The sequence below is a fragment of the Bos indicus x Bos taurus genome, chromosome 9 (assembly GCF_003369695.1).
Source record: "Bos indicus x Bos taurus breed Angus x Brahman F1 hybrid chromosome 9, Bos_hybrid_MaternalHap_v2.0, whole genome shotgun sequence".
NCBI lineage: Eukaryota > Metazoa > Chordata > Mammalia > Artiodactyla > Bovidae > Bos > Bos indicus x Bos taurus.
In genome coordinates, this window is record NC_040084.1 from 91841310 (window position 1) to 91853702 (window position 12393).

Consider the following 12393-nt stretch of genomic DNA (forward strand, 5'->3'; position numbering starts at 1 on the left):
TGAAACGCCACCATAGCCATAGTTACCTGTACTTCCAAATGTAAAGCAGTAATTTAATTTCTCATCAGAGCTTTAAAAAAATAATAGCTAGACTCTTAAGAGGATAATGTAAAATTGAATTGTTGATGTAGAAAGTTCACCTTGGAATGCAGCAACCCCTTCATCTGTGTTACAGCCGTACTCTTTCCTTGCCACACGCTACACACATGCAGATCTAGGACTCACAGAGGTCTAAGGACGAAGTGTAGTTGTCACCAGGTTCACAGTTCAAAGCCTTTGTTGTAACTTGAGCTGTGTGTTAAATGCTCTCTTCATAACGTGACTCTTAGACTCTGAGCAAATAGAATCAGTAGTGTACGTTTTAGTTAATGGTAGATGCGGAGTGATTTCTAAACTAGTGTCAGTGTTCAAAGGGCTTCCTTCACACCGTATTTTTCATTTAACTGATAGTAAAAGTAGGGTATGTGGGAATGTTTATGGATGAACAAGAATTCTGATTCATGGGGGATTCGGCTGAGAAGCTATGGGAATAAAGGCACTGACTAGCCTTTAGATCTCATGAACCTCCAGGTGTGATTATTCTAATTCTCCAAGGATTGTAGAGTAGGGTATGGCCTTGACTGTTTCTAAAGCACTAAATATCAGATGGAAATTATTTTAAGAGTATATGGTGGTGGTTTAGTCGTGAAGTCCTGTCCGCCTCTTGTGATCTCGTGGACTGTAGCCTGTCAGGCTCCTCTGTCAGTGGGATTCTCCAGGCAAGAATACTGGAGTGGGTTGCCAATTCCTTCTCCAATTAAGAGTATACAGAAGTAGTATAACCAGGTCTTGAAAACTGTCATGACATCTAAGTTGAGAGAGTTGAATAAGGCTGACATTTTGTGATGACTTATTAAGCCCTTTCAAGGTGTGCGTTTCTAAATTTCTCCAAAGGAATACTTTGCTACTTTTCCCTTTGTTCCTAAAAGTTTAGATAGCTCTGTATTCCTTTTTGTAGCTCTAGTGGTTGGTGGTCTGGTGGAAAAAGAAAGTGAGTTATTGACTACTTACTCCTTGTTGTTGGGATTGTTGTCAGATACCTACTTTGGCACCTTAAACAAAGCACCTCTTCTGGCTGGACGTGGTGGAGCCAACTTGATTTTTAACAGTAATTTTTTTTTTTCCATTGCTCAATGAGTAGTCTTACTTTGCTTTTGTTTCTGTCTTGACTGTTTACAGTTTTAACATTTGGAAATGGTTTCCAATAATCTAATACAGCTTACAGTCTAACACAGTATACACACATAAATATATGCACAAGCATATGTGTATATATCAGACACCTTCTCAAAGAACCTTTTTTAGCAAGCCTTGTAGATTTTCTTTTGATCCTTTGTAATGGTACTTGAATATTCTTTCAGGAATCAGACAACTTAAAACCATTCCTTTTTCTGCTTTGAGTCACATCTGCTTATCAAACTTGTAGTTCCTAGGAATTAGATCTTTAAAGCTGGACACATCCTCATCAGATTCAACCCAGTCTTGAAAAAAAAAAAAAAGACTCCTTTAATTGCCCCAAGAAGAGGAAATTAATATGTGTGTGTGTCTGTCTGTGTGTGTGCATGCACACGCACATGCGTGCTTAGTCACTCAGTCGTGTCTAACTCTTTGGGATCCAGTGGACTGTAGCCCACCAGGCTCCTCTGTCCATAGGATTTTACTCAATACTACATGTATTCTCAGAGACCAAGAGTGAATAAGAGAACTGCCTTTAATTTTTAAAGCAGTAATATTTCTGATAGCTGGCTTAAAAAGAAAAAGCAGTAACTTTAAATGATTTTTGAGTTAATGATTCATCTTCTGGTTTACTATAACTTAATCAGTTCAGTTCAGTCGCTCAGTCATGTCTGACTCTGCAACCCCATGAACTGCAGCACACCAGGCCTCCCTGTCCATCACCAACTCCCAGAGTTCACTCAAACTCATGTCCATCAAATTCAGTGATGCCATCCAGCCATCTCATCCTCTGTCATCCCCTTCTCCTCCTGCCCCCAATCCCTCCCAGCATCAGAGTCTTTTCCAGTGAGTCAGCTCTTCGCATGAGGTGGCCAAAGTACTGGAGTTTCAACTTTAGCATCAGTCCTTCCAAAGAAATCCCAGGGCTAATCTCCTTTAGAATGGACTGGTTGGATATCCTTGTAGTCCAAGGGACTCTGAGTGAGTGAGTGAAGTCGCTCAGTCGTGTCCAACTCTTTGCGAACACGACTAAAATTATCAGGACTGTCCACTGCTCTCCATACCATCAGTACTGTGGTTCACTTTGTGGATTTTCTCCAGCTTCTTTGGACTAGCTGGTTCCAAATAATGCCAAAAGTTAATTGAGACTGAACGACTTCAGAGAGAAGACAGAGGAGTGAGAGGAATACAGCAGTGGGCACACATGTGCCCCTTCTTGGCCTTCTGACTTGTTTGATATTCACTGTTCTGCCAAAAAGAAACCTTTTATTTTTCTTTTTTGTTAATTTTCTGAAGGCTGTTTTATGGCTGTTCTTTAGGATGTTGTAACTTGTGAACCACCATTCTGAACTCCTTTTTATCAAACTGATAAATTCAGAGTAAAATACATGATTTCATTGAGCCATTGGTGCATAGCAAGGATTGATAGGAATAAGGACAGTATGTTTGACTCATCATGTATTTAGAGTTAGCATTTGAAACCCAAGCGGTAGACCTCTTGGGGTGATGATAAACATGCAAAAACCCCAGACATTTACATGGTTTTAGAATTTAGCCCAGGAAAGAGAACTTCACAGGTGCTCCTACACACAGTCTGATGTACACCCTTTGCGTGCTAAGTCGCTGCAGTTGTCTCTGACTCTGCGACCCTGTGGACTGTAGCCCGCCAGACTCCTCTGTCCATGGGATTCTCCAGGCAAGAATACTGGAGTGGGTTGCCATGCCCTCCTCCAGGGGATCTTCCCTACCCAGGGATTGAAGACTCATCTCTTAGTCTCCTGCATTGGCAGACGGGTTCTTTACCACCAGCATCACCACACCCTAGGGCCCTCTTTAACATTACAACTTATCCTAGTAGATGAGAACTGGTAGTGTTTTCAATGGTTCTTCCCACACCCCTCTGCTCTAAGCATTTTACAGTGTGGAATTCACTTCTGTTAACGGGATTGCTGAGGACTTAGCAGCCTTCTTGCTTCTGGCTTTCATGTATTCTTCTGATCTTAAAGCTTTCATTGTTAATTAAAAATCTGTGAAGCCCCAGGAGCAGGACTTGACGTATTTTAGAGTGCCTTTTTCCTGTAACTTGCACAATACAAAGAACCCTGAGTCTGGGAAAAGTTAGCGTTGTAATCCTCTTCAGTGACAGAATTTGTTACCGTGCATTGGTGCTCTAATTTTTATCTAGAGCAAGGTTAAAAAGTATGGAAGGTGTACCAGCATTTTCCTTTTTTCCTCAAAAGACACACATATTTAACAGGTACAACTATGACAGATACTGTTAATCTATCCAGGGAGTCTTTCCTGCTAAGCCGTGAGTTTTCCACTTCTCTCTCGGCAGCCACTGCTAGTCACGGTTGTTAGCGTTAGAACTGAAACCACTTCATTGTGGCACTGAAATATTTTAACATTGAAAACTATGTGCCTGACTTGGATAGTTACCCCAGGTCCTCTCAGTTCGCTGTGTGCGGTTTTTAGTTCTTAAGTGACATTGCATGATGTTACTTTCCATTGATTAACGCTGTTCAGATATTATTCTGTTTGTGGCCTCATTTGAGATACAGTCACATCTTGTATCATTTAGTCAATTAGCTGTTCTGTTGCTGAATTTTAAGTAGCTTACAACAAAAATAGTACTATAGATAAGATTATTGACTCTCTTGAATCTTAAAGTGTACAGTGAAGTTTTATCTGCTTAATGTTCCTCATGAAATAATTATTGATGCAGTAGCTTGCAGCAATAAATAGATGATAAGGGTTGTTTCATCAATAGCTGAGTTTTGAGCCAGGTATTGAAACCCTTAGATTTGTTAAATATAATTGAATTGTTTATATCTAGGCTGTTTTTTGAACGTCCTTACATTGCCTTTCTCAATTCTTAACACCTCTCAGCATGTTTCCAGATCATGTGCGCTTTTCATGTGTATTTGGAGGAATAAAAACATAACCTGACAGCTTTAGAGATAACCCTGATTGCTGTATGAACATGTTTGCCTCCAGTAAATGTTTTTGCTCACTTGGCTGTAGGCTTATGTACCATTTGTAGTCAGGTTTTGGGTGAAGTGCATGGGCTTTTCCATATGTTAATGCCCATTATCAGAGCTCATCATACAGAGACCTCAAATGTGCAGAAAGTGAAAGTGTTGGTTGCTCAGTCTTGTCCAACTCTTTGCAATCCCATGGCCTCTAGCCTGCCAGGCTCCTCTGTCCATGGAATCCTCCAGGCAAGAGCACTGGAGTGGGTTGCCATGCTGGGCTCCCTGATCTGTTTACCTTTCCCTGGCCCCCTATCTGATATCTGCCATATTCACCATGTGGTATGGCAATTTGATGTAATCTACAGTTCCTCGAGAGTGCTTTACAGCCTGTCTTGCTGTACCTTCTGCCTGAGTAGGAATGCCCATTTTCTCCACTCTGCAGACTCCTTTTTATCTCCAAGTCTCTGTACAAGGGCCACAGCTTCAGCCTTTTCTGCTTCCCCTGGGAAAGTAGCCCTTCTCTTCCGTAAGAGCTGAGATCAGATCTTATTTATCCTCCTAGTGAATTGCCTGCCTCATAATACACATTCAGTAAAAACTTCGTTGAAAGAATAAGTGAACGTTGAAAAGAAGTTAGAGTCAAAACAAAAAAAATCACTGAAATCTATAGTGAAATCAGTTCTCAGCTATACAAAGCCTTAGACCTGCAACTGCAGTAACACTCTTGGAAGCTTGGTAGAAACTCAGAATCCCTACTGACCAGCAGGTTCCCTCCCAGACCTGCTTACTCATCAGTTCCTTAGGTGATTTGTAGTAATTATAAAATTTGAGAAATAGGATTCTAGGTCATTTTTTCCCCCAAAAATGTGGGATTTCCTATGTTCAAACGGAATACATACATATATATATATATATATATATACACATACATACACACACACACATATATATATACATACACACACACATATATATACACACACACACACACACATATATGTGTGTGTGTGTGTGAGCTCAGTCATGTCGGACTCTTTGGGACCCCATGGGCTGTAGCCCACCAGGCTCCTTTGTCCATGGAATTCTCCAGGCAAAAATACTGGAGTGGATTGCCATGTCCTTCTCCAGGGGATCTTCCTGACCCAGGGTTTCCGGGTCTCCTGCACTGGAGGCAGATTCTTTACCATCTGAGCCACCAGGAAAGACTGTGTGTGTGTGTATATAATGTATAATATATATATAAATCTTGGGATGAGGGTGGGCCTATGGATGTACGGAATTGGATCAATTCCTTGATTCCTTTCGGCCCTTTCTGATTGGGAAGGGGGAGGTCCCAAAGTTTATCTTGGCCTCACTTTACCCTGTAGGTACTGGCAATGTGCCGCATAAGGAATGGATGTAATAAATTATGAAAGGCTTAAAAAAGAAAAGTCATTGGTAAATGAGATGAAAAGATTGAAAACTATCAAGGCTTTATTTAAACGTTACTGTAAGCAGTGTGACTCTGCTCTAAGATGAACACACAAAGGTGAATCGTGTTAAATAACACAATTTTGTGTAATAGGACTTCAGTTGTAGTATTAAATTTTTTATAGCATAATTTCCAAAAGTTTTGGGAAATCTGATAGTTTTGAATAATGGTTCTAAAAAGAAAAACCATGAAGGCTCAAAGTTAGATGTTTTGACCAGACATCTAAATTTCCGAGTTTCCTTGCCAGATTCTTTGAAACTGTTTTCAAAACTTTAAATGCTAAAATTTAAATTGGACTCTATTCAGAGCCCTCATCTGTGGATTTAAAGGAGGCTCTCTAAAGTTTTTAGAAGTCAGGTGTAGATTTCTTTGGAAGTTCGTTTTCCTTCATTGTTCTCCTCCTTCATTATAAATAACCCCAGTCTGTCTCACTTTTTAAAAGTTTCCAGAATATTAGTGGTGTGGCCCTTTTATGGAACATTGCCTCTCATTCAACATCTGCACTGTCCAACAAGGAAGTGCTTAGTCATATGTGGCTATTTAAGTTACTAAAAATTTAAAATTCTCTTGGCCAGTCACACCACCCACACTTAAAAATGTCCAGGAACCACGTGTGGCTGTGGCTCCCAAATTGGACAGCCAGAAAGTTCTGTTTTGTAGTGCTCTTCTAAAAAATGGTGATTGCTGATCGTAGTGGACCCAAAAAGTGGGCTCTTTATTTCCTTGAAGTTTTAAGAGAAAACTTTTAGACATCTTTAAAATGCTATTTCTGATAACAGACAACAATGTTGCATTAAATTAAATATATTCAGTATTCATTTAGAGTTTTCATACTGCAACTAGGGCTTCCCAGGTGGTGCTAGTGGTAAAGAATCCGCCTGCGAGTGTAGGAGGTGCTGCAGACGTGGGTTCGATTCCTGGGTCTGGAATATCCTCTGGAGAAAGAAATGGCAACCCACTCTAGTATTTTTGTCCGGGAAATCCCATGGACAGAGGAGCCTGGTAGGCTGCAGTCCATGGCGTTGCAAAGATTTGGACACAACTGAGCATGCACACATATACCCTTTACATTATTATTATGGCAGACACATCAACAGATATGCTGTGATTTTGAATAAACCAGCCAAAATAACAAAAAGGCTAAAAAGTTTCTCTACTGACTGCTTCTGGCAAATTTACAGTGAATAGAAGTAGTCAGTTATACAAACATTCCAGATTGATTTGCCAAGAACCAAACTATAAATCATCCCAGAAATTTCCACATGAGTGCTTATCAGGATCTTCCTTTTTTAAAAAAGTTCTGGAGCCCCCAAAATGATACTTCTTATTTGCTGATTTGTTTTTATAAAAGCAAATTGGGTTTATAGATATGTAAGTAAATGCCGAGTTCATTTTCATAGTATGAAATCTATTATTACTATTGTTGCCCCATTTAGTTTACTGTATAATTCCTGATATGAAGCCATATTCTCTAGAATATGGAGAGATAGCAACTGTAAGTAGTAAATGTAGTTGTAGGACTTATTCTGAGAGATTGGGAATCAGATAAAAATTGAAGAGAAAGTAAATAATCCCCTGTTGTTTAGTCGATAAGTCAGGTCCGACTTCTCTGTGATCCCATGGACTGTAGCCCGCCAGGCTCCTCTGTCCATGGGATTTTCCAGGCGAAAATACTGAAGTGGGTTGCCGTTTCCTTCTCCAGGGGATCTTCTCCAACCCAGGGATGGAACCCTTGTCTCCTGCATTGGCAGGCAGATTCTTTACTGTCTGAGCCACCAGGGAAGCCCCTTAATGCTTTTGAAAACAGCTTGAATGAAGATCATTGGCTGTATTTTTAAAACATGACAAAATTTAGAAGATTATGACTTTTACCCATGATAGCGGACAGAGGTGGCAGTTTTTAAAAAAAAAAAATACATGTGTAGCTGACCCTTGGAAAATCCCATGGACAGAGGAGCATGGTAGGCTGCAGTCCATGGGGTTGCTAAGAGTCGGATATGACTGAGCGTCTTCACTTTCACTTTTCACTTTCATGCGTTGGAGAAGGAAATGGCAACCCACTCCAGTGTTCTTGCCTGGAGAATCCCAGGGACGGGGGAGCCTGGTGGGCTGCCATCTATGGGGTCTCACAGGGTCGGACACGACTGAAGCAACGTAGCAGCAGCAGCAGCAGCTGACCCTTGAACAAAAAAAAGGGGTTTCCATACATTCAAAGATTTGTGTGTAACCTATAATAGGCTCCCCATATTTGCAGTGCCACACTGGTAGATTCACCCAACCTCAGGTCACACAGTACTGTGTTTATCTATTATTGCAAGAAATCTGAGTATAAATAGACCCGTGCAGTTCAAGGGTCAACTCTAGTTGCTTCCATATAGAAAGTTTGTATATAATTCTCATAGTGTTTATACTTTCTACATCTCCACTGAGGCAGTGAACTAATTAGAATTCAAAGAGGATCAAGAAGGGCAAGTTATTTCATCTCTCAGTCTAAGTTCTTTTGTGTACCAGAGCCAGTTGAATCTGCCTCAGGTGTTTACTTTGAGGTCTTAAAACGTAATGCTTGGTACTAATACAGGCTACAATATGGTTGAATCTGGAAAATACCCCGTGAGTGCACAGTTGCTCAGTTGTGTCTGACTCTTTGTAACCCCACAGACTGTAGCCCACCAGGCTCCTCTCCGTGGGATTTTCCCAGGCAAGAATACAGGAGTGGGTTGCCATTTCCTCCTCCAGGGGATCTTCCCAACCCAGGGATATTACTGTGTCTCTTGCATTTCCTGCATTGGCAGGCGGATTCTTTACCATTGAGCCAGCTGGGAAACCCCTTGGAAAATATTATGCTTAAGTAAAATAAGTCAGATGCAAAAGACCACATAGTGTATTTATTCTTGTGAAATGGCCAGAGCAGGCTAATCAGTAGAAACAGAAAGTGGATTAGTAGTTGCTAGTGGCTGAGGGGGAACGGAGGGTGACTACTGGTGGGTGCTAGTTTATTTTTGGAATGATGAAAATGTTCTAAAATTAGATAATGGTGATGGTTGCACAACTTTGTGAATATGCTTCAGACTACTGAATTGCCCACTTAAAAGGGTGAGTTTTATAGTCTGTGAATTATACCTCAGTAAGAAAACAAAAATCTGAAATGCATGTAAAGTGCATTATTAGCAGGACCTGAAACATACTCTAAAGAGTATCTGCTACTGTTACTAGGAACCATTTGTGAATTTGAAGAAAAATGCAGGAAATCTAGCAGGTATAACACTTAGCATTTTATTTTACTCCTAAAACATTTATAGGTGACTTAACCATTCAATAGTGTATTTTAATTTTTTTTGTCAGCAGTAATAGTATGTATAATGTGAAGGAGGTTTTTGCTAACACTAGATTCCAAATTCAGATGTTGTAACAACAGGAAAAAATTCCACATTTTAGTCAGTATTATTTCAACAGTTTTCTTAGTATAAGAATAAATGTCATTAAAATGGTAAAATTTAATATTCTGTGTATTTTATACCACAATTTAGAAGATGATAAATACCAAGCCTAATAATGATTTTTCTATCCTTGGATAGTCTCCATTTACCATGTTTATAGACCTATTCTTTTTATTAATTCAAAAAAGATAATCATAGAGATAAAAATCTTTAATGATGACAGATGGTATGTATCCTTAGTTTTGAAACTGTAAAACCAAAATCATTAGCAGCTAACACCTCATGATCATATATGCCAGGTACTGCATAGGGCACACAGGAAATAAACTCCTTACCTTAAATTCATCTCCAAGTGTTATATGATTAAAAAAAACAGATTCCGTGCTTTTGGTTCTGGGCCAGGGGGTGGGCGGGGAGGGAGCGCATAATGCCCTAACTTCTCCTATTAGTTGTAGTATCAGTATTAAGAACTTCTACAAGTAGAAAACTCTGACTTTCAGAGAAGAAGTATTATAAAACTTCATGTAATGCCAGAAATGGGAAAAAATCATTTTTGTTTTAAAAGACTCAGCTAAGAGGGGATTGAGGACACAGACAGTTTACTAAGTGAAGCTGTAGTGCCTACAAATACTCAGATTATCTTTGTGGTGATTTGCAGGTATTCCTTCAGGAAAACATGAAATTGTGGTAACTATTATCCGGTTGATTATATGACTGGTATTTTGTTTGAGTGGGAGTTGAGCGGGTTGGGATGGAGACAGTGAGAAATTCTTTCAGTGTTACTGCATTCAGGGAACTGGAAAGTCACCAGGGGACGGAAGGGTGTGGAACTCTACAGAGCAGCTGTAGTAGACGCTTCGCTATTTGGTGAAGGTGTTTGACATGCTGCAGCTAATCAGAAAAGGGATGCAGTGCAGACTGAAGTCACGGTAGTCAACCGTTCAGAGGCTGATAAGATGTAGAATCACCCCATGAGTCAGGTGACTTACGGTTTGGTTGCTTAAGTGAGACTGGGTTACGCAGAATCTTTAGCATCAGGAGCTGAGAGGTTCCTATTTCATCACTTAGCTTGTGGGGAACCACTTAGTATAGGTTCTCAAACTGAAAAATGGTCTGATGAAGTGGTGTTTCAGGAGAGGGTGATTTCGGTAGTCGCGTGTCGAGAAGGCGAATGGTAGTGGACAGACCTGAAGAGTCACTCCGCAGTGCCCCGTGTGGGTGCTGGTCACTGCTCTGTGACACAGAAATCTGGTCCCAGCAGAATTCTAAGTGCGTTGTCAGCTTTCTTTTTTTCACTTTTTCCTTTCACGACAATTTGCTGTTATTTATTAAGTTGGTAATTAACAAAAAAATTACTTTCGTAAGTGAATTTTATAAACAGAGCTTTCTTTGTCATATTTTCGTTGGACAAGGCTAATGATAAAATGGTAGGAAATTCATACTTTTGGACAGGGCTCACTGCTCAGTGGAGTCACAGTAAAGAAGGGACCACATGTCACTTTTTAAGGTCAGTGCTTCTCAAAATGTGGACCAAGGGTAACCTGAATTAGAACATCTGCAAGGATTGTTCAAAATGCAAACTAGCTCCTCCCAAGACCTATGCTATGCTATGCTAAGTCACTTCAGTCGTGTCCGACTCTCTGTGACCCCAGAGATGGCAGCCCACCAGGCTCCCCTGTCCCTGGGATTCTCCAGGCAAGAACACTGGAGTGGGTTGCCATTTCCTTTTCCAGTGCATGAAAGTGAAAAGAGAAAGTCGTGTCCGACTCCTAGCAACCCCATGGACTGTAGCCCACCAGGCTCCTCCATCCATGGGATTTTCCAGGCAAGTGTACTGGAGTGGGGTGCCATTGCCTTCTCCGTCCCAAGACCTAGCGGAGCTAAAAGCTTTGGGAACAGGTAGAGGAAACCTGCCTTTCAAACCAGCAATCCAGGTATATTAAAGGCATAACTAAATTTTGAGAACCACAGATTAAAGAATTGTAACTTTTTATGGAATTATTCTATCAGGTAGTCTTAGATTTCATTTCCTTCAGATCAGTTTCTGTCTTAATGGAACATTTCTCAGTAGACCAAGTTATGTGTGGCATCTTACTCTCAGCTGGAAGCTAAATGAACATTAAATAATCTAATTTGGGGGACACAGTTCTGCAGTTTTTCCTAGAGTGTAAGCAAGTTTTTGTTGCGTAGTAAAGCTAACAGTTCCCCCTTGGAAGGACTGACTGCTAGCAACATAAGCAGCCTTTCTGGTGTTGCTGGTGTCTGGTTTGTCAAAGCTCGTTAAATCAAATTCCTTTTCTATAATAATGTCAGTGTTACCAGTGTTTGGAGTTGAATGATTCCTATTCTACCTGTTAGATTGTTTACTTCAAAAGTGAAAAAGTGAAAGTGTTAGTCTCTCAGTTGGGTCCAACGTTTTGTGATCCCATGGAATGTAGGCCACCAGGTTTCTCTGTCCATGAGATTCTCCAGGCAAAAATAGTAGAGTGGGTAGCTATTCCCTTCTCCAAGGTATCTTCTCTTCCCAGAGATCGAACCCATCCTCTGTAATTATTAGGTTCCAACTTAGAGTGTGTTATAGTAACCACTGAATATGTATTCTTCAGTTCAGTTCAGTCGCTCGGTTGTGTCCAGCTCTTTGCGACCCCATGAATCGCAGCACGCCAGGCCTCCCTGTCCATCACCAACTCCTGGAGTTCACCCAAACTCATGTGCATCGAGTTGGTGATGCCATCCAGCCATCCCAGCATCAGGGTCTTTTCCAATATGTCAGCTCTTCACATCAGGTGGCCAAAGTATTGGAGTTTCAGCTTTAGCATCAGTCCTTCCAATGAACACCCTGGACTGATCTCCTTTAGGATGAACTGGTTGGATCTCCTTGCAGTCCAAGGGACTCTCAAGAGTCTTCTCCAGCACCATGGTTCAAAAGCATCAATTCTTCGGTGCTCAGCTTTCTTCACAGTCCAACTCTCACATCCATACATGACCACTGGAAAAACCATAGCCTTGACTAGACGGACCTTTGTTGGCAAAGTAATATCTCTGCTTTTGAATATGCTATCTAGGTTGGTCATAACTTTCCTTCCAAGGAGTAAGCGTCTTTTAATTTCGTGGCTGCAGTCACCATCTGCAGTGATTTTGGAGCCACTAAAAATAAAGTCTGACACTGTTTCCACTGTTCCTCCATCTATTTCCCATGAAGTGATGGGACCAGATGCTATGATCTTAGTTTTCTGAATGTTGAGCTTTAAGCCAACTTTTTCACTCTCCTCTTTCATTTTCATCAAGAGGCTTT